The 23,102-nt window shown below is 44.8% G+C and overlaps 1 long non-coding RNA gene across 1 annotated transcript; it reads right to left on the reverse strand.

Annotated features, from left to right (window-relative positions):
• Positions 1–1,721: 1,721 nt before the first annotated feature.
• Positions 1,722–16,868, reverse strand: LOC119518824. Its single transcript, XR_005213852.1, has 3 exons — positions 16,825–16,868; positions 14,555–14,645; positions 1,722–2,254 (listed from the first exon to the last, which is right to left on the reverse strand). It is a non-coding gene; the product is annotated as an uncharacterized LOC119518824 (long non-coding RNA).
• Between the last annotated feature and the right edge of the window lie 6,234 nt (positions 16,869–23,102).

Consider the following 23,102-nt stretch of genomic DNA (forward strand, 5'->3'; position numbering starts at 1 on the left):
CCCACAAGGCTGAATCCATGAAGCCCCCTGCCTCTCCCCAGCTGCAAAGGCTCGGCTGCCCCCACTGGACCATGGGTGTGAGTTGTCCACCCACCAGTGCTGTGTCCAGCAGCCAAGTCCGTCGTTTTCAGCTCCAAGCGAATAGCAGACAGACTGCCTCCAAGGGAGAGAAAAGCAGGAACCCCATCTCTCCCGCCCTGCTGGGTTTCCCGGCTGCCTCTGCCCGAGCAGGCCCAGGATGGCCGTCCAGCAGCCACAGGGGGAGTGGAGCCTCCACAGCAGGCACGTGGGGTTCTGGGATTCCCTGCTTTTCTGCATGTTGTGGCTTGTGCAGGTGACGAGCGGGTTCTTCAGTTCCCAAGCATCACCAGCACTCTGGGAGGGAGGGCCAGGACAGAAAGGAGGGGTATTCTTGGGTCCTTCATGCCACCCTAGCAGCTCCAGCAGAGCAGACCACAGGCTAACAATGCTGGAGTGGAAACCCCAGCCCCAGGCAGCACCCGAGTGAGGTCCATCTGCTGGACTGAGATTCAGAAAGGACAAGTGATTTGTCCCAGGACACACAGCGCCAAATGGCAGAGGGAGGACTCGAACCCAGGTATCTTGATTCCAAATTCAGAGCCCCCCAACCCAGTCCAGAGTGAAAGTCCGTTCTTTCCCGAACTTAGAGAAGCCAGAGAGCTTCCGTGGCCCTGGGCTCCCTCTCTATGTCCTCTGGCCGATGCCTCCCAAGTGTATTGAGCACCTACTAAGTGCCAAGCCAGCCCCTGCCCCTCCTGAACCATGGCCCTTCCCCCTCTTATTTTATTGAGGTGAAATTCACATAACTTACAATGAACCATTTTAAAGTGTATGATTCAGTGGCATTTAGTGCATCCACAGCGTCATGCAACCACCCCTCTCTAAGTTCAAAACATTTTTATCCTTTCAACAACCACTCACCATTCTCCCTTCCTCCCAGTCCCTGGCAGCCTCTATTCTGCTTTCTGTCTCTATGGATTTGCTTATTCTAGATATTTCATATAAAAAGAATCATACAATATGAAACCTTTTGGTCTGGCTTTCTTCACTTTGCATAATGTTTTCAAGGTTCATCCATGTTGTCACATATATCAGTATTTCATTCCTTCTTAAGTCTGAGTGATATTCCATTGTATGGATAGACTACAAATTGTTTATTCATTCATCTGTTGATGGACATTTGGTTTGTTTCCACCTTTTGGCTATCGTGAATAAAGCTGCTATGAACATCCATACAGACCCTTCTTCTCCCTTAACTATCTGAAATGAGCTGTGGAAATGCCTGACACACATGCAGATTTTCTGCACCGTTTCATGTATTCAAATGCCATCTTATTCCAAAAAGAATCAAAGCCACTTAAACACACACACACACCACAATGTTTTCTTTAACAGGTAAGTAAATCGGGGCAAAGGAAACATTCACATGTCTCAATTTTTTAAAATAAGCGAATGAATTGGGACAAAGGAAAATTAAGGCTAGGAAATAAAAGAAAAGGCCAGAAATGACACTGAAGGATAAAATTACTGCCTTTGCCAGAGGCAGACCGAAAAAACTGATTTTAATTTTCTAGTAGCCAATGCCAAGGGAAGCATGCCCTGTTGCAAGATCCACAATATTCAAGAGATGTTTTAAAATAAACAAAAGAAAAAATAAACTGTTGTTCAGAAGAAGTGAAACTATTTTTATTACTGAGCCTGGAAAGAAAGTTCTCTTATGGACTGAATAAATATTAGAATGAGTCCCTTTCCCCTTTACCCCATCTGCCTGGAAATCCAAATTCCTTCTCCATCTTCAAGCTGGGAGCCTGACTCTCTTACCTCAGTGAGACACGTGCATAAAAATGGGACAGCCCTTTAAAAAATAAAATGCTTTTCATCAAAAGAGAGCATACATACATTAAAATGCACCTGAGTGTACTGTTCAATCTTTTTTCACAAACTAAATGTTGTTGTCCCAGCAGCATATCAAGAACCAGCATTGCCAGCACACCTGAAATCCCCTCCTTGTCACCACCTTCCCCTCAAGGGGAAACACTGCCCAGACTTCCAACATCACAGATGTGCTTTGCAAGTTTGGAAACTTTATATAAATGGAATCACACAGTGCCTGGTTTCTTTTGTTCAATCCTGCCTCTGTGACAGGCACCCGTATTGCCGCATGTAGTTGTAGGGGTTCCATTCTCACTGCTGTAGAGTATTCCATCTGTGATGATCCCACAGTTTATTCTCCCTGTTGGGCAGGAAAGGAAAGACAATCACAGGAGTATTTTGATCTGTGCAAACTCTGTTCATAATTCAGTGAAGTGCCTGGGTTCAGAAGATGCCAATGTTATTTTTCTAAACTTTTAAATTAGACTCAAATGCAACATCTGAAAACTGTCAGTCTGACAGCTGACATTATTTTGATCACTGGCATCTATTTTTATAAGCAAGGATGTTTCAGTCCTATAGCCAGAGGGGGAAAAAAAAATGAAGAGAAAAGCCATAAGAAATGGGTCTTTTGTTCTGTTTTGAGAGATTTTGTTGTTGCTGTGTTCTCTTCTGCAAGCAGACATTCACCACTTATAGGCCAGAGGAACTGGGACTCTACTGTGTGTCAAGAACTGTACTAAACACTTTGCTGTATTATTTAATTTAATCCTGACAGCAACCCTGTGATATAGTTTTATTTTTATTAACTTGCCTTTTCCAAGCATGGCCTGTCTTTTTATCTTTTTTTTTTTTTTTTTTTTTTAAAAAGGAAGCTGTGGGTTTACAGAAAAAATCTTGCTAAAATACCGGGTTCCTATATACCACCCCATTATTAACACCTTACATTTGTGTGGTACTTTTGTTAAATTGATGAAAGAACATTTTTATAATTACACTGATAACTATAGTCCATTTTTAACTTAAGGTTCACTGCTTGTGTTGTGAAGTTGCATGGATTTTTAAAAATTTTTATTCTAGTAACATGCATTCAACCTAAAATGTCCCCTTTTAACCACATTCAAATACATAATTCGGTGCTGTTAATTATGTTCACAATGTTGTACTCCCATCACCACCATCTATGACCAAACTTTTCCATCACCCCAAATAGAAATTCTGTACACCCCATTCCCTACACTCACCCCATCCCCTGGTAACCTGTATTCTAGGTTCTGACTCTATGAATTTGCTTATTCTAATTATTTCATACAATATTTGTCCTTTCATGTTTGGCTTATTTCACTCAACATGATGTCTTCAAGGTTCATCCATGTGGTGGCATGTATCATAACTTCATTCCTTTTTATGGCTGAATAATATTCCATTGTGTGTCTATACCACATTTTGTTTATCCATCCATCAGTTGATGGACACTTGAGTTGCTTCCATCTTTTGGCAATTGGGGATAACACTGCTATGAACATCAGTGTGCAAATATTTATTCAAGTCCCTGCTTTCAAATCTTTTGGGTATTTATCTAAAAGTGGGATTGCCATGTCACATGGTAATACTATACTTACTTTTCTGGGGAATTGCCAAACTGTCTTCCACAGCGACTGCACAATTTTACATTCCCAGTAGCAATAAAGGAGTGTTTCCACTTCTCCACATCCTCTCCAATACTTGTAATTTCCTGTTTTTGTTATTTTTTAACAGTCATTCTAGTGGATGTCAAATGGTATCTTATTGTGTTTTTGCTTTGCATTTCCCTGATGGACAATGATGTCGAGAATCTTTTTATGTGCTTTCTTACCATTTGCATATCTCCTTTGGAGAAAGGTCCATTCAAGTCTTTTGCCTATTTTTTAATTCGGTTGTTCATCTTTTAGTTGTAGAGTTGAGGGATTTTTTTTTTATTAAATTCAGTTTTATTGAAATACATTCACACACCATACAATCATCCATGGTATACAATCCACTGTCCACAATATGATAACATAGTTATGCGTTCATCACCACAATCTATCTTCTGGTGTTCCAGAAGGGGAAGAAAAGGGTAAAGGTCTAGGAAGAGTATTCAAAGAAATTGTTGGGGAAAACTTCCCAAATCTTCTAAACAACATAAATACACAAATCATAAATGCTCAGCGAACTCCAAATAGAATAAATCCAAATAAACCCACTCCAAGACATATTCTGATCACACTGTCCAACACAGAAAAGGAGCAAGTTCTGAAAGCAGCAAGAGAAAAGCAATCCACCACATACAAAGGAAACAGCATAAGACTAAGTAGTGACTACTCAGCAGCCACCATGGAGGCGAGAAGGCAGTGGCACGCTATATTTAAAATACTGAGTGAGAAAAATTTCCAACCAAGAATACTTTATCCAGCAAAGCTCTCCTTCAAATTTGAGGGAGAGCTTAAATTTTTCACAGACAAACAAATGCTGAGAGAACTTGCTAACAAGAGACCTGCCCTACTGGAGATACTAAAGGGAGCCCTACAGACAGAGAAACAAAGAAAGGACAGAGAGACTTGGAGAAAGGTTCAGTACTAAAGAGATTCGGTATGGGTACAATAAAGGATATTAATAGAGGGGAAAAACATATATGACAAACATAAAACAAAGGATAAGATGGCTGATTCAAGAAATGCCTTCATGGTTATAATGTTGAATGTAAATGGATTAAACTCCCCAATTAAAAGATATCGATTCGCAGAATGGATCAAAAAAAAATGAACCATAATTTGTTGCATACAAGAGACTCATCTTAGACACAGGGACACAAAGAAATTGAAAGTGAAAGGATGGAAAAAATATTTCATGCAAGCTACAGCCAAAAGAAAGCAGGTGTAGCAATATTAATCTCAGATAAAATAGACTTTAAATGCAGGGATGTTTTGAGAGACAAAGAAGGCCACTACATACTAATAAAAGGGGCAATTCAACAAGAAGAAATAACAATCATAAATGTCTATGCACCCAATCAACATGCCACAAAATACATGAGAGAAACACTGGCAAAACTAAAGGAAGCAATTGATGTTTCCACAATAATTGTGGGAGACTTCAACACATCACTCTCTCCTATAGATAGATCAACCAGACAGAAGATCAATAAGGAAATTGAAAACCTAAACAATCTGATAAATGAATTAGATTTAACAGACATATACAGAACATTACATCCCAAATCACCAGGATACACATACTTTTCTAGTGCTCACGGAACTTTCTCCAGAATAGATCATATGCTGGGACATAAAACAAGCCTCAATAAATTTAAATTTAAAAAGATTGAAATTATTCAAAGCACATTCTCTGACCACAATGGAATACAATTAGAAGTCAATAACCATCAGAGACTTAGAAAATTCACAAATACCTGGAGGTTAAACAACACACTCCTAAACAATTAGTGGGTTAAAGAAGAAATAGCAAGAGAAATTGCTAAATATATAGAGATGAATGAAAATGAGAACACAACATACCAAAACCTATGGGATGCAGCAAAAGCAGTGCTGAGGGAGAAATTTATAGCACTAAACGCATATATTAAAAAGGAAGAAAGAGCCAAAATCAAAGAACTAATGGATCAACTGAAGAAGCTAGAAAATGAACAGCAAACCAATCCTAAACCAAGTAGAAGAAAAGAAATAACAAGGATTAAAGCAGAAATAAATGACATAGAGAACAAAAAAACAATAGAGAGGATAAATATCACCAAAAGTTGGTTCTTTGAGAAGATCAACAAGATTGACAAGCCCCTAGCTAGACTGACAAAATCAAAAAGAGAGAAGACCCATATAAACAAAATAATGAATGAAAAAGGTGACATAACTGCAGATCCTGAAGAAATTAAAAAAATTATAAGAGGATACTATGAACAACTGTATGGCAACAAACTGGATGATGTAGAGGAAATGGACAATTTCCTGGAAACATATGAACAACCTAGACTGACCAGAGAAGAAACAGAAGACCTCAATCAACCCATCACAAGCAAAGAGATCCAATCAGTCATCAAAAATCTTCCCACAAATAAATGCCCAGGGCCAGATGGCTTCACAGGGGAATTCTACCAAACTTTCCAGAAAGAACTGACACCAATCTTACTCAAACCCTTTCAAAACATTGAAGAAAATGGAACACTACCTGTTCTAGTTTGCTCATGCTGCAGAATGCAAAACACCAGAGATGGATAGGCTTTTATAAAACGGGGGTTTATTTCACTACACAGTTACAGTCTTAAGGCCACAAAAAGTCCAAGGTAACACCTCAACAATCGGGTACCTTCACCGGAGGATGGCCAATGGTATCCGGAAAACCTCTGCTAGCTAGGAAGGCAGCTGGCATCTGCTCCAAAGCTCCGACCTCAAAACGGCTTTCTCCCAGGACATTCCTCTCCAGCAAGCTTGCTCCTCCTCAAAACGCCACTCACAGCTGCACTCACTTCCCTCTCTTTGAGTCAGCTCATTTATATAGCCCCACTTATCAAGGCCCACCCTGAATGGGCGGGGCCATGCCTCCATGGGAACATCTCATCAAAATCATCTCCCACAGCTGGGTGGGGCACATTCCAAGCAAATCCAACCAGCACCAAAAACGTCTGCCCCACACAAGACCACAAAGATAATGGTATTTGGGGGACACAATACATTCAAACTGGCACACTACCTAACTCATTTTATGAAGCTAACATCAATCGAATACCAAAACCAGGCAAAGATGCTACAAAAAAGGAAAACTACTGGCCAATCTCCCTAATGAATATAGAAGCAAAAATCCTCAACAAAATACTTGCAAATCGAATCCAAAGACACATTAAAAAAATCATACACCATGACCAAGTGGGGTTCATTCCAGGCATGCAAGGATGGTTCAACATAAGAAAATCAATCAATGTATTACAACACATTAAAAATTCGAAAGGGAAAAATCAAACGATCATCTCAATAGATGCTGAAAAAGCATTTGACAAAATCCAACATCCGTTTTTGATAAAAACACTTCAAAAGGTAGGAATTGAAGGAAACTTCCTCAATATGATAAAGAGTATATATGAAAAACCCACAGCCAGCATAGTACTCAATGGTGAGAGACTGAAAGCCTTCCCTCTAAGATCAGGAACAAGACAAGGATGCCCGCTGTCACCACTGTTATTCAACATTGTGCTGGAAGTGCTAGCTGGGGCAATCCGGCAAGACAAAGAAATAAAAGGCATCCAAATTGGAAACGAAGAAGTAAAACTGTCATTGTTTGCAGATGATATGATCTTATATCTGGAAAACCCTGAGAAATCGACGATACAGCTACTAGAGCTAATAAACAAATTTACCAAAGTAGCGGGATACAAGATTAATGCACATAAGTCAGTAATGTTTCTATATGCTAGAAATGAACAAACTGAAGAGACACTCAAGAAAAAGATGCCGTTTTCAATAGCAACTAAAAAAATCAAGTACCTAGGAATAAACTTAACCAAAGATGTAAAAGACCTATACAAAGAAAACTACATAACTCTACTAAAAGAAATAGAAGGGGACCTTAAAAGATGGAAAAATATTCCATGTTCATGGATAGGAAGGCTAAATGTCATTAAGATGTCAATTCTACCCAAACTCATCTACAGATTCAATGCGATCCCAATCAAAATTTCAACAACCTACTTTGCAGACTTGGAAAAGCTAGTTATCAAATATATTTGGAAAGGGAAGATGCCTCGAATTGCTAAAGACACTCTAAAAAAGAAAAACGAAGTGGGAGGACTTACACTCCCAGACTTTGAAGCTTATTATAAAGCCACAGTTGTCAAAACAGCATGGTACTGGCACAAGGATAGACATATAGATCAATGGAATCGAATTGAGAATTCAGAGATAGACCCTCAGATCTATGGCCGACTGATCTTTGATAAGGCCCCCAAAGTCACTGAACTGAGTCATAATGGTCTTTCCAACAAATGGGGCTGGGAGAGTTGGATATCCATATCCAAAAGAATGAAAGAGAACCCCTACCTCACCCCCTACACAAAAATTAACTCAAAATGGACCAAAGATCTCAATGTAAAAGAAAGTACCATAAAACTCCTAGAAGATAATGTAGGAAAACGTCTTCAAGACCTTGTATTAGGCGGCCACTTCCTAGACTTTACACCCAAAGCACAAGCAACAAAAGAAAAAATAGATAAATGGGAACTCCTCAAGCTTAGAAGTTTCTGCACCTCAAAGGAATTTCTCAAAAAGATAAAGAGGCAGCCAACTCAATGGGAAAAAATTTTTGGAAACCATGTATCTGACAAAAGACTGATATCTTGCATATATAAAGAAATCCTACAACTCAATGACAATAGTACAGACAGCCCAATTATAAAATGGGCAAAAGATATGAAAAGACAGTTCTCTGAAGAGGAAATACAAATGGCCAAGAAACACATGAAAAAATGTTCAGCTTCACTAGCTATTAGAGAGATGCAAATTAAGACCACAATGAGATACCATCTAACACCGATTAGAGTGGCTGCCATTAAACAAACAGGAAACTACAAATGCTGGAGGGGATGTGGAGAAATTGGAACTCTTATTCATTGTTGGTGGGACTGTATAATGGTTCAGACACTCTGGAAGTCAGTCTGGCAGTTCCTTAGAAAACTAGATATAGAGTTACCATTCGATCCAGCGATTGCACTTCTCGGTATATGCCCGGAAGATCGGAAAGCAGTGACACGAACAGATACCTGCACGCCAATGTTCATAGCAGCATTATTCACAATTGCCAAGAGATGGAAACAACCCAAATGTCCTTCAACAGATGAGCGGATAAATAAAATGTGGTATATACACACGATGGAATACTACACGGCAGTAAGAAGGAACGATCTCGTGAAACATATGACAACATGGATGAACCTTGAAGATATAATGCTGAGTGAAATAAGCCAGGCACAAAAAGAGAAATATTATATGCTACCACTAATGTGAACTTTGAAAAATGTAAAACAAATGGTTTATAATGTAGAATGTAGGGGAACTAGCAATAGAGAGCAATTAAGGAAGGGGGAACAATAATCGAAGAAGAACAGATAAGCTATTTAACGTTCTGGGGATGCCCAGGAATGACTATGGTCTGTTAATTTCTGATGGATATAGTAGGAGCAAGTTCACAGAAATGTTGCTATATTAGGTAACTTTCTTGGGGTAAAGTAGGAACAGGTTGGAAGTAAAGCAGTGATCTTAGGTTAGTTGTCTTTTTCTTACTCCCTTGCTATGGTCTCTTTGAAATGTTCTTTTATTGTATGTTTTTTTCTTTTTTAATTTTTTTTTCCATACAGTTGATTTAAAAAAGAAAAAAAAGTTAAAAAAAAAAAAAAAAAAGGAAAAAATATTTAGTGCCCCCTTGAGAAGCCTGTGGAGAATGCAGGGGTATTGGCCTACCCCACCTCGGTGGTTGCTAACAAGACCACAGACATAGGGGACTGGTGGTTTGATGGGTTGAGCCCTCTACCATAGGTTTTACCCTTGGGAAGACAGTTGCTGCAAAGGAGAGGCTAGGCCTCCCTATAATTGTGCCTAAGAGCCTCCTCCCGAATGCCTTTTTGTTGCTCAGTTGTGGCCCTCTCTCTCTGGCTAAGCCAACTTGAAAGGTGAAATCACTGCCCTCCCCCCTACGTGGGATCAGACACCCAGGGGAGTGAATCTCCCTGGCAATGTGGAATATGACTCCTGGGGAGGAATGCAGACCTGGCATTGTGGGACAGAGAACATCTTCTTGACCAAAAGGGGGATGTGAAAGGAAATGAAATAAGCTTCAGTGGCAGAGAGATTCCAAAAGGAGCCGAGAGGTCACTCTGGTGGGCACTCTTACGCACACTTTAGACAACCCTTTTTAGGTTCTAAAGAATTGGGGTAGCTGGTGGTGGATACCTGAAACTGTCAAACTACAACCCAGAACCCATGAATCTCGAAGGCAATTGTATAAAAATGTAGCTTATGAGGGGTGACAATGGGATTGGGAAAGCCATAAGGACCACACTCCCCTTTGTCTAGTTTATGGATGGATGAGTAGAAAAATAGGGGAAGGAAACAAACAAACAAACAGACAAAGGTACCCAGTGTTCTTTTGTACTTTAATTGCTCTTTTTCACTTTAATTATTATTCTTGTTATTTTTGTGTGTGTGCTAATGAAGGTGTCAGGGATTGATTTAGGTGATGAATGTACAACTATATAATGGTACTGTGAACAATCGAATGTACGATTTGTTTTGTATGACTGCATGGTATGTGAATATATCTCAATAAAATGAAGATTTAAAAAAAAAAGCAAGAATGCTATTACCTGTACACATTTTGAGGTGAAATAATTTAAATTAACTAACAAGTAGCCAGTAACAGGATGATATTTAGCTGAAAACTTTAAAGTTCAGTTATATTCCAGAAACTGTTTAACTGAAAACAAGAGGATCAGGTGAGTTTATTTATTCATTTGTTTAATTGTGTATAAGATAATTGTTTTAAAAGATTTGGGTTGTTTACAACAAAGGGTATATAGAATAGGTTATTTAGAATGAAATAAAAATTTTTTGTGTTAAATCCATAGCAGATTTGTATGCAAAGGGGAAGTTGCCTTCTTTCTAGTTTTCTGAAAAAGTAAAAGAATGTTCATGGAATTGAAGGCCTAACATCTGGTGGTGATAACTCCAAGGGAGCTTGGAAAGAGGAAAGGAAGCTTTCTTATGAAAAAGCTAGGTGCTATCATTAGGAATGTTTGTAGGAGTGCAGGAACAACATTTGGATAAATAGAAATGCCAAGAAAACTGGCAGGGACTATGAGTCTTTGAACCTCAAATTAATATTTGTCATCAGTATCGAAAGAGTCCCAAATCCTTCATGTTCCAAAATCTCTTGGACTTCACCAAAGCACTTTGTGAGGACTGTGAAATAATATATTTCATAGGCTCCCTAACAATTAGAAGACAAAGAACCAGCAATATGCCACCACCTGCAAGAAAGACATAATCATCAGATTTATGTGGTTAGTCAACCCTTCAAAGCTGCAAACAATTTACTGTGGTCTTTTATCTATCTCCCGTATATAGTATCGAAAAAAAGAAAAATACAACAGTTTTTTTGTTGTTGTAGAAAGAAGTAAGGTTGGTTAAAGAAAGAAGAGAATGACAGGCTTTTGGGAAAAATGAACTAAAGGTGTTGTGCCAGTTTGAATGTATTATGTCCCCCAGAAAAAGCTATATTCTTTGATGCAATCTTGTGGGTCAGACATTTTAGTGCCGATTAGATTGTAATTCTTTGAGTGTTTCCATGGAGATATGCCCCACCCAACTGGGGGTGATGACTCTGATGGATAATTTCCATGGAGGTATTGGCCCGCCCATTCAGAGTGGGTCTGAATTAAATTACTGGAGCACTATGTAAGATCAGACAGAAGGAGCAAGCTGCTACAGTGAAGAGGGACACTTCGAAAAAACCACAGGAGCTGCAGGTGAGAGACATGTTGAAGACAGCCATTGAAAGCAGACTCTTGCTCCGGAGAATCTAAGAGAGGACAAATACCCCAAGTGCAACTAAGAGTGACATTTTTGAGGAACAGCAGCCTAGAGAGGAACATCCTGGGAGAAAGCCATTTTGAAACCAGAACTTTGGAGCAGATGCCAGCCACATGCCTTCCCAGCTAACAGAGGTTTTCCAGATGCCATTGGCCATCCTCCAGTGAAGGTACCCGATTGCTGATGTGTTACCTTGGACACTTTATGGTCTTAAAACTGTAACTGTGTAACCAAATAAACCCCCTTTTATAAAAACCAAAAAAATAAAATAAATAAATAAATTCAGTTTTACTGAAACACATTCACACACCATACAATCATCCATGGTATACAATCCACTGTCCACAATATGATAACATAGTTATGCGTTCATCACCACAATCTATCTCTGAACATTTTCCTTACATAAGAAAGAACCAGAACAAGAATAAAAAATAAAAGTGAAAAAAGAACACCCAAATCATCCCCCCATCCCACCCCATTTGTCCTTTAGTTTTTATCCCCATTTTTCTACTCATCCATCCATACACTAGATAAAGGGGGTGCGATCCACAAGGTCTTCACAATCACATGGTCACCTGAGGGATTTTTTTTAATGTATTCTGGATATTAAACCATTATCAGATATGTGGTTTCCAAATATTTTCTCCCACTGTGTAGGTTGTCATTTTACTTTCATGATAAAGTCTTTTGAGGTGCAAAAATTTTTAATTTTGATGAGGTCTCATTTATCTATTTTATTTTTCATTGCTTGTGCTTTGGGTATAAAGTCTAAGAAACCAATGCCTAACACAAGGTCCTTAAGATGTTTCCCTACATTTTTTTCCAGGAGTTTTATAGTTCTGGCACTTAAATTTAGGTCTTTGATCCATTTTGAGTTGATTTTTGTATATGGTTTTAGGTAGGGGGAGCTTGGTCTGTTTTGTCCAGTTCTTTATCCTCAACATCTAATGTAGTGTCCAGTACAAACCAGGCACTCAATTAAATGTTTATTAAACAGGACAATGAATGAATAATAGCAGCTACCATTTATTGAGTCCTTAGTATATACCAGGCACAGTGCCCAATGTTTACATTCACTTTCCTATTCAATCTTCTCAACAAACCTAGGAGGTAATAAAGGAGGCACTTTTGAGGTTTTTGCCCAGTGTACAAGCCTCCACTTTCTCTGACAACAACCCCCTGCTTATGCATAGCTCCTCCAGCTGCCATGTCTGTGCTCTATGATCCCACTTCTTTGGTCACAGTTGATTGAACCAGTAATGGACATCTAATGCAGCTTAGCCAGTCAGATTGTGTCTTGGGAATTTGGACTTGTGGTTGGAAGATGGTGTGTTAGTTCCGCTTTGGCTGAAATTGAAATGTTGTGAACTCACTCCCAAGTTGCAGTGCAACTTCTTTTTATGTAATAGCATAGAAAAAGGTGTGCAAGGAAAGAAAATTAAGTGACTGAGCAGAGAGTTATAGAGACAAGAGGCAGAGTCCTGCCTGGGTCCCCATCTGCCTCTCTGTTCCCATTAATTGGTTCCCATCAGTTGCCACCCCAAAACACTCTAAAATAAGATAGGTAAATATTATTTTTCCCGTTCTACAGATGAAGAAACTAAAGCTCAGAGGTAGTAAAGTGACTTGTTCAAGGTCATACATCCAGTGAGTGACAGAGCAAAGACTTGAAGCCAAGTCCATCCACCTCTGCGTCCAAGCTCTTTCTCCTTCCACAAGTTCAGATCAGTGGGACATAACTTTCACCCTCACTATAGGCTCTTTGAGGACTGGGATCATGTCTGACACACTGCAGCAGCTCCACCTGGGCCAAACACTGTCCAGTGTCATTTGCAAGCTACCCAGGATGGAGATTTCACAGCACCAAAGGCAACATGACATGACTGATGGGAAGTTAATGGGATTTGTGGATTCAAATTGTAAAGGCAGAAAAGTGGGGCATGAAACCAAGATACTCCCAGGTGACCTTGACACTCAAGTCAGTGAGCAATTTGCAAAAGTCCATGGCAGCTCTAAAGCTGGATTGGGCCCACCGCAAGACTAGAGAACTTGGTGGGGGTATGGGGGGCTGAATACCATCCTGGGAAATGGTGAACACCTGAACTTCCTCATGCCCATCACCCTCAGTCTGGCTGCCTCAACCTCAGCCTTGACAGGGGAAGTGGGATGAGAATGGGGCTTGGTCCAGGCCAAATGTGGAGGTCTGGGCTGACCCCAGGGGCTGGGTACAGAGAGCATCAAGGATCTAAGTCCTCATGCAGCAAAGGCTGGATCACTTGATCCCCTCTGCAAACACATACTCTACCCCATCTTCCACATAGTAGCCAGAGAGATCTTCCAAAACAAACCTGACCCATGTCACATACACCCCTTAAAGCTTTTACATGGCCCCCAAGACCTGGATGAAGTCTAAATTTTCACTCTGTCATTCAAGGCCTTTATGACCTGCCTCTTTAGCCTTCTCTCATAAAACACTACTCATTCACACTCAACTTCACTCCCAATATTCCAAGTTATTTGCATCCTTGGAATCACCTTGGTCTCTCAAACAAGCTATTCTCTTTTCTAGAACATCCTCCTAGCCCCCATCCATCTGGCTAAATCTTAATTAGACTTTAAGCTCAACTCAAGAAGGACACCCTCAAATAAGTCTTTCCTTACCTCCACAGATTGAGCTAAGTGCCCTTCCTTTGTGCACAAGTCTAGCACAGAAAATATATTTTCTGTGACCATTTGTTTATATGTCTGCCTGTCCTAAGAGATTGTGGGCTTGAGGGCAGGGAACAGGTCTTCCACATCATTTCTTTTGCCAGCACACAGCAGAGTACTGGGCCTGTAGTGGGCATCAGTAAGTATGTACTGGGTGCATGGGTAGGTGGATGAAGATGGTAGAAGGATGTATGGATGGGTGGATAAATGGGAATTTGGATAGATGGATGGATGGATGGATGGGTAAGTGGATGGGTAGATGGGTAGCAAAACCAGAGGAGGATAGGTGGATAAGTGGGAAGATAGATGGGTGGATGGATGGATGAATCAATCAATTCTGGTACCTGTATGTCTAAACCTCAAGATAGGGTTCAGTCCTTAGGTTATCTTTATGGCCTGGACTCCTCTCAGAGATATCCTGCCTGCCAATGGTTCCTGAAATCCAAGATGTATAAAATCAAACTCTGAATCTTCTTCCCCAAGCTTGATTCCTTCCAGTGTTTTCCTCCTCACTGAATGACAGTGCCATCTATCCAGTTGCACCTGCTGGAGCTCTAGGCATCATCCTTACTCCATTCATACCTTCAACCCCTTTGCCCACTACATCAACTCCTGTTGACTTCGCCTCCAATGGTTCCAGGGTCACCCTCACTTCTCTCCTGGGCTTGAGTGATGTCTTCCTAGCCAGCTTCCCTGTCTCCATTCTGTCTTGCCCCCAACCATCTCCCTACCTCCAGTAAAGGTGTCTTTTCAAAATGCCACCATCATTCCTCCAATATTGTTTAAAACATTCCAAAGTCTTCCCAATTCTCTTCAGATTGAAACCAGTCATGGCCCCCGCCAACTTCTCCTGCCTCAACCCATACCCCAACAAGGTCAGACCTTCTATAATACTTTCTCATCCCCTTTGTGGCATGTCTCATCATTGTAACTTCACATTTACCTCTGGTTAATATCTGTTGCCCCATCTAGGAGGTGAGCCCCACAAAGGAAATACCATGTCTATTTTGGCTTAACCCATTCTGAGGTTAGCCAGGCTTGGGTGCAAATCTGAGTTCTGCCCATAATTAACAAAGTGACTTTGGGCAAGTGACCTGGCCTCCATAAACATTGTTGCCGCATATGAAAAATAGAGAAAATATCACCCACCTCTTCAGGATGTCGAGAGGATGGAATTAAATAATGCATAGAGTACGGCTAACGCATCTCTACACGATGTCATGGGCAGGTAACAGCTGCAGAAATGTCTGTGTGCAGACCCTACTCACCTCTCGGCCAGCTTACTCCTGAAATAAGCTTTACAAATCCTTAATAGGCCCAGAAATAAGTTTCTCTAGAGGGGATCCTGGGGTTTGGAGAGGAGGAGCTTTCACACTTTAGCACTTGGACATCTCTCCAAGGGCTGGGGCTGGGGGAAGCAAGCCCAGAGGAAGATCCCAGAATGAGCAGTTACCAAAGGTGACTGGGAGGTGTCCTCACCCACCAAGGCCCGGGACCATGCACCCACCTCTGCCCTGACCCAGAGAAGCCCGAGGCGTGGTGGCTGGCAGGGTTAGGGTGGAGCGGGGAGCGCGGTGCTCCCCACTAGAGCCTGCTCAGCTCCAAGCCTCCCCACAGAGCCAGTTTCCTGCTCACTGCCCTCCAGTCCAGCCCTGTGGCCTCTCTGCTGCCCCAAGATTTATCAACAATATGATGGGCTTTGTTGCCATGTTTTATTTTTTGAGAACCACTTTCCAGCTTGTGGCAAGCCTTTGGGTTTCAAAACAGACCTAACTTTGAATCCCCTCCAACTTGACTTTGACAAGTCACTTTGATTCTTTAAGCCTCAATGTCTTCATCAACAAAACAGGGGGACTGGGAGGGTTAGTAATGATGCATTACAGCTATTCATTCCTCAAACGTACAGAGTGCCCACTCTGTGAAGACCCCTGCAGAGCTCTGGGGACCCCAGTGGTGATCTCAAGAGCCCCCGATGCTGCCTTCATTGGGCTCCCTGTCAATTAGAGGAGACTAAATAAAAGACTCCACAAATAACTGTGGAGCACCGGAATCTAACCTAACAGGGGTGCAATAAACGGGGGCTGTATGGCTGTGAAGACAGGGAGGCCTGGACAGGGGCTGTGACTTGTCGAAGGCCCCAAAGTGAAGGGGGGTGGGAGAGAGAAGGTTCTGGAAGCCAGGAGTCCTCTCCTGAGGCAGGCATCCCTTGGGGCTCCGGAGACGCAGGCTGGTATCTGGCAGGGCTCAGCTCGGAACCCGGAGCACGAGGTTGAGAGAGCAGGGGCGGAGGGCAGAGGGCGGGGCAGGGGGAGGAGGGAGGATGCCCGCCGGTCCCTCAGGAAGCGAAGGCACCTGCCAGGCCTGGCTGACACCCGGGCACGTCCCGGAACCCAGCCTCTCCTAGCGGCCCAGCGATACTGTGCTTCCCCCTGCCCCTCTCCATTCTGCCCTTTGCTCTTTGCCTGTGACAGGGTTTCCCGACCCAAGTGCCCAGCCTTCCCTCTGTCCATTCTGTCTATCCTCCCCTGTGCATTATCGTTCTTCTACTCTTAATCTGCACATGTCTGTTTGTCTGTCCATCTCTGTTCCTGTCTGTCTGTTGTCCTCCGCTTACATCTGGCTGGCGCGCTGGCCTCGCTGCATCTCCCGGCCGCCTCGCCGCGCCTGCCCCGCCTCCGCTGTGTGGGTGTCGGGCCCGCTGTGCGCAGAGGGGCGCGGCCCGGCCCTCCCCCTTCACCCGCCGCCCCCCATCTCAGGCCTGACCCGGGCCGCGGCGCAGCGGTGCTGAGGCCCAGCGGTGGCGCCGCCGCCCAGGGAGCGCCGGAGCGGGCGGCGGTGCGGGGACGGCGGGCGGTGGGGCGGGGCTGCGGCAGGGCAGTGCCAGGGCCCGGCCCTGGGAAGCCGCCGCGGCCACCTCCGCCTCCCGGGCAGGGGATCGCAGGGATCAGTGAGGCCCGGCCCCGCCCCGTCCCTGCGCGCTGAGCAGGCCGAGGCGGAGCGGCGCGCCGCCCGCGACGCCCGAGCCGGAGCCCGAACCCGAACCCGAACCCGAGCGCAGCGGCATCCGAGCGGGAATCCGAGCGGGAGCGGGAGCCGGAGCGGGAACCCGAGCTGGAGCCGAAGCTGGAGCCGGCACTGCGGCGCACGGAGCGGAGCGAGGCAGCCAAGCCGAGTAAGGAGCGCGGGACCGGGGGCGGCGCTGGGGCGGCAGGCAGAGGATCCCCGCCCCTGCTTCCCGCGCTTGGCGGCGGCCCCGGCGCAGGCACACACCCGGCCGCGCGGCGCGCAGAGCCTGGGGGCGCCGAGCTGGCGGAAACGCGGTCCCGAGCCCAGCCACAGCGTGCTCAGAACGGCGCGGGACCCGGGACTCCCGCTCACCCCCGTCCTAGCTCCCTCGCCCCGGGGCAGGCTACCGGGACCAGCGCGGACTGAGGCTGCTTCTGAGCACGCACTCCAGCCGCGGGGAAGGGGACATCTCCGGGTTCCTGCCCGACTCGGGGCGCGTCCCAGCCAAGCATCCACCCCGAGTCGGGGGCTTAAGACAATCTCTATGGCTCCGCGCCCTCGGGGTCGGGGGCACCCGAGTAGCCCACCCAAGAAGGGCAAACTAGGGCGCACTCTTGGCCGGGGTGGGAGAGGGAAGGGACCAGGGTTTTGTGGAGTTTGGCGCCAGCCTTGAGTCAGGAAGTTTGACCCTCTAACGGGCGGGTCACCTGGGCCCTGCCCCTGCCGCCATGCGCGCCGCCTCTGTCTGCACAGAGGGTGGGGAGGGGGTCCCCGTTGCATCTTCTCCCCCTTTGGAGCAGACTTCCCCTTACGCCGTAAGAGAGACCCGAGGCTGAGTTGGAGGGCTGAGCAGCAGAGCCGCCTCCCCTCAAGCTTCCTCGGAAGCTGGGTAGTGCCCACCCCACCCCTGGCTGACTCCCGCGGCCCCTCCTCTCTCGCCATCGGGCTCCGGGGTCGGGAGGCTGGTGCGCGGAGAGGATTCGGGGCTGCCAGCGGGGGCCAAGCCGAGGCTGGGGAGGGCAAGGGCACAAGTGACAGGGCATCAGAGGCAGGGGCTGGAGGGACTTGGTCACTGATCTTGATCCACGCAATCCATGGGCACCTGCCAGGAGGTTGCCCCTCCTGGCCCGTCTCCTCTGGCATCTGACTAATCTACTACAGCAAGTGACTTTGCTACCCTGAGCCTTAGTTTCCTCATCTGATTCCGTTGTGAGCTGGTTGTTTGCGGGCTTTGGAATCAGACATCATACCTGCGGACATCCTAACTGTGTGACCTTAGGCAAGACTCTTAACCTCACTGTGGCTCAGTTTCCCCATCTGAAACATGGGAAAGGTGAGTTGGGAGCATTAGGTGAGATGAGCTTGTGGGGAATGCTGATTGACTACAGGTGGCATTTTGTGACATGTCCTGCACACAGTAGATGCTGAGGCAGAGTGAGTTTCTCTGAGTGGTGGGGCATGACAGGCCCCCAGGTCCCCCTTCCACGAGGCCTTTGACTCCCCCAAAGCCTTGACATCTCACTGCAAATCCACACTCTCTGCAGGACTGCCCTTTTTGGGGCCTCCTCCTCAATCCCTCAGCTCCAGCCCAGACCTCCCCTCCCTACCCTGCCACCTCCATCAGGATTGGAAAAGGCTGCATCTGACTGAGGGGTCCCTTTCCCCTTTCCCCTTAGCTGATGTCTACTGTCCCCGATTGGGGGGTGGGGCTCCCCACATATTGCTCACTCTCTGTGAGGGAAAGTCTGCATACCTCCCTTTACTCCTAGGTTTGGGAACACAGGAAGAATTGCTTTCCCTGAGGAGCGAGTGGGCTGTCAGGTGCCTTGGACAGTCTGATGGTGAGGGTTCAGGTCGGCAGCAGGTGGGAGGGCAGTGGCCAGGGCAGGAGGACGGCCAGGAGGTCTGAGAGGTCCCAGCTCTGAATCCTTGCTGACTGGTGTGTTTGTTCAGCATCTGGAATATGAGGCACCAGAAATGATGAATCTCAAGGAGGAAGTGGTGCCAGAGGATGACTGAAAGGTTAGAACTTCAGAACTGGAAGGTCCCCCGGAAGTAATCTGTCCCCGACTGCTGTGGGGAGCTCAGGCCCAGACTAGAGCCAACCAAGGCCAAGGGCCTGGGAGAAGATGCTCAGATCCCTGGGGTGGTATAGAGGGTGTAGGTGGCCAGAAATGTTGCAGGAAGAAAGCAAAGGTCCAGCTTGTGGACATCATGTCAGTCCGTGGCCACCTGTGGTTCACCTGGCCGGAGAGAGGGGAGGGGAGGTCCAGCCACATGTTGTCTGGTGGGGACCTGCTGAGACCCACAGAATGGGCTGCCTTCTAGGGGTTCCTCCTGCACAGAAACCCTCTCTCCTCTCTTCCTTCCCCATTCACCCACTACGGTGGCACATTCTCAGGCCTCTTCTTCCTAAAGGAGTTAATTGAAAACTTATTAGGAGGCTTATGTCTAATTAAACCTCCAAATAGTGATTCACACAGTATTGGAAAACAAGTCAGGGAACATGCTAAGGACACAGATATTATTTTCGGTCTTCAGAATAATCGATTGGACACTCTCAGAGCCTGTTACCTGAGGCCCTTACCATGGAAGGTGAGGGGTGAGAAGGTGTAAATCTGCTCTCGCTCCCCCAGAGGGAGCAGCTGAGGCAAGGAGGGTTTCTGGATCCTGTTGGAAAGTAAGCACAAAATAAATAGAGCCATGGTGGAGAGCAGCTTCTTGGAGCTGGACTGCGGGGTTTATGGCGGGTGACTCTGGACAGATGACTTACATTTCAAAGCCTCGATTTCATCTCGAAAATGGGAATAAATATTAGACACCTCTCGGACAGTTGTGAGGACTGAAGAAACAATACGTAGGAAACATAGAGCAGGGTCAGACGGACCTCTTGCAGAGGTTCTGCTGTGTCTGCATCATGAGTGTGCTTGAACGTATGCTGTTTTCCAGGCATAAGCATTTTCTCTTTGAATTCTCACAGCCCTCTGTGTGAATTCAATAATAGGCACTATTATTGTTCCCATTTTATAGATGAGAACACTGAGGCTTAGGAAGGTTAGAGTCCGTCTAACTTTGCTAGGTATAGAATACTTAAAACATCACTGTGACTCATCAGAATTTTACATGAACTTGTAAAATTGATAATTAATACATCTGATACTGTAACTTAGATGACAGATACTGGAATGATTCCTCCATGAATATCTTCAGTCATTTCATGTCTGAGAACTGAAGAAAATATTAATTGTCCATGAGCTATAGAGACACCTTCAATTTTTTTTCCTATTCATACAGTAATCAAATGACTTAAAGGAGCAGCCCCCATTTGTTCCCTATCTCTCTTCTCTGCTTTATTTTTTTTTTCATAGCATTTATTACCCCTGGCATCTGTATATCTGAGCTATTTGGTTATTGTCTTTCCACTCCCAATATAATGTAAGTTCCCCAAGGGTGGGGATTTTTGACCATTCTGTTCCCTATGATATCTCCAGAGCTTAGAATAGCACCCAGCTCTTGGCAAGCTCTGCAAATTATAAAGTGCTTTACAAACTATTATTGTTATTGATATTATTTTTGCCAAGTGTGTGGATTGCCTGAAAATAAAACACTAAGGTTTGTAGGCAGAAACAGTTCCCTCAAAAATTTGGCAAATAGGACTTGCTCAAGCACCAGGGAAAATGTGACGAAGGTTAAAAAACAATGGAGGTTATTTTTCTAACATTTAATAAAGCTTATTAGTGAGTTCAAAGACAAGTTAATTTTTAAAAATCCTTTCAATAACAAACGACTTGTTTAAAGGCAACTAAATTAGCTTTAAAAATTTTTTTCAGTGAGTTAATTCTCACTGACTTATTTGCTTAACTACTTTTCATTTTATTAGCGTGAAAGATTTTTTCAGTCTGCCTTTTAATGGTTTTTCAGATTAGGAAAGTAACATGTTCATTGTAGAAAACTTGGAAAATCCTAACAAATATAAAGAACATAAAAATCCTCCTTAACCCCACCACCACCCAGAGAGTACAATAACCATGATCCTTGTAGTCCATTTCCTTTCTAATCTTCTTCTGCATCTGGATATATTCCGTAGGGTTTTTTTTTTTTTTCTTTTACAAAATAAGGACCATGTGTTATGCTCAATTCTATAACTTGCTTTTTTTGTAACTCCTTTTTCTCCATTAACATTATACTGGAAGTCTTTACCTATGTTATGAAAATTTCTTTTAAAACATTTAGTCATCGCTGTATAATATCCCATTATAAGTATGTGCTGTGATCTGCCCAGTCTGCCCTCAGTTATTGGGCACTGGAGTTGCCTCTCACATTACAGACTAGAAATAACCTTTGTCTCACCCCCTTTGGTGTTTTCTGAGCCCTGCCTGGTTCAGGATCCTTGGCCTACCTGGTCAGGACCTACCTGTCATTCTGTATTAGACATTAAATCAAGCGCTAGGAATTGTACCACAGTGGCAGTGGGGAAGGGGCGGCAGTTCATCCTAAAGAAGGTTATGGACACCCAGTAACCTCCAGGCGCATCCTGAGTGACCCCAGCGGAGCCCACGTGTGGCCAGATGGGGCATGGAGACAGGCTGCCACACATCTGGATCCATTTGTTGATATCAGGACCAAGTTACCCATTTGCAAACTTTGATGCCTCCTGCCTACCCCTTGGCCACGGTTCTCCCACCTCCCCTCCACTCCCAAATTCGTTTATTCAGATGGTTGACAAACATATGACAAACATTTCTGTCCTTTGGGGAAGTCACCAGCTGGGTCCCAGCCTCTCACAAGGAAATTTCTGTGGAGGAGAAGGAAGGGAATCCTGCCACCTGGGGGTCCCACCTGCAGCCCCAGAAGCCAGCCCCACCTTGGTGCTGCAGATATAGCCCTTTTGAGATCAGTGGGTACAACCCAAGTCCCTGACTTCCTTCTAGATCACCCACAGGTTCCTCATTCATTTATTCATTCATTCATTCATTCATTCATTTGGTAAATAGTCACTGAGCACTTTCCATGTGCCAGGCCTCGTTCCAGGCAGCTGAGACTAGTGGCTTTCAGGGGCTGTCTAGACCTGGTGGCAGCACCTCCGTGCTCAGGAAGGGCCTCTCCACCATCCCCCAGTCACCCAGGGCAGGCACAGGGAATCGTCCATCCTCAACATCTCCCTCTTCCTCTCCCTTTACATCTGATCCATCTGTTCCTGCCCAGGGGCCTTTGTACTCACTGTTCCCTGTACCTAGAATTCTCTTCTTCCAGATTCCCACCCAGCTCACTCCCTTCCTAAGGCCTCTCCTGATGGCTCTATCTCAATGTGCAAACCCCACCTGCACACCCTGCCTCTATTCCTTCCCCCACTGTTGTCTGCCACTTGCTTCCATTTCTGGGTCCATCTCCACTTCTAGCAAGAAAACTCCATGGGGACAGGGACTGGGAATGTTTTGTTTGCTGCTCTACCCCAGCACCCTACACCTGGAACACAGAGACTTGCAAGATGTCCTTGTAGAGCCTGTGAATGCGGCCTCCTCCTCCTCCTCCACCTGTCACTAGTGCCTTGATCTGGACCCCAACATCTCCTGACACAGTGTCCCCACTGTCCTCCTGCCTCTGCCTTCCATGGCTGGCCCACCCTTCACACCGAGACCAGGGGGACCTTCCTCAAAAGATAAAATCTGACCACGTCGCTCCCCTGCTTAAAATCCTCCAAAGTGCACTCTCAGGATGGGGAATTCAAGGCCTCACTAGGGACTGGATCTCCCATGCCAAAAGCACACCCTTTCACTCTTCTCAGCCTCAGTGTTGTCATCTGTTAAGTGGGGGATCCTGTTTTGAGGGTCCAGCAAGCTGACCACACTTGAGACCAGGTGGACTTGGCCGCAAGCAGGCACTTCA

Source organism: Choloepus didactylus, chromosome 22 (genome assembly GCF_015220235.1).
Source record: "Choloepus didactylus isolate mChoDid1 chromosome 22, mChoDid1.pri, whole genome shotgun sequence".
Classification (NCBI taxonomy): domain Eukaryota; kingdom Metazoa; phylum Chordata; class Mammalia; order Pilosa; family Megalonychidae; genus Choloepus; species Choloepus didactylus.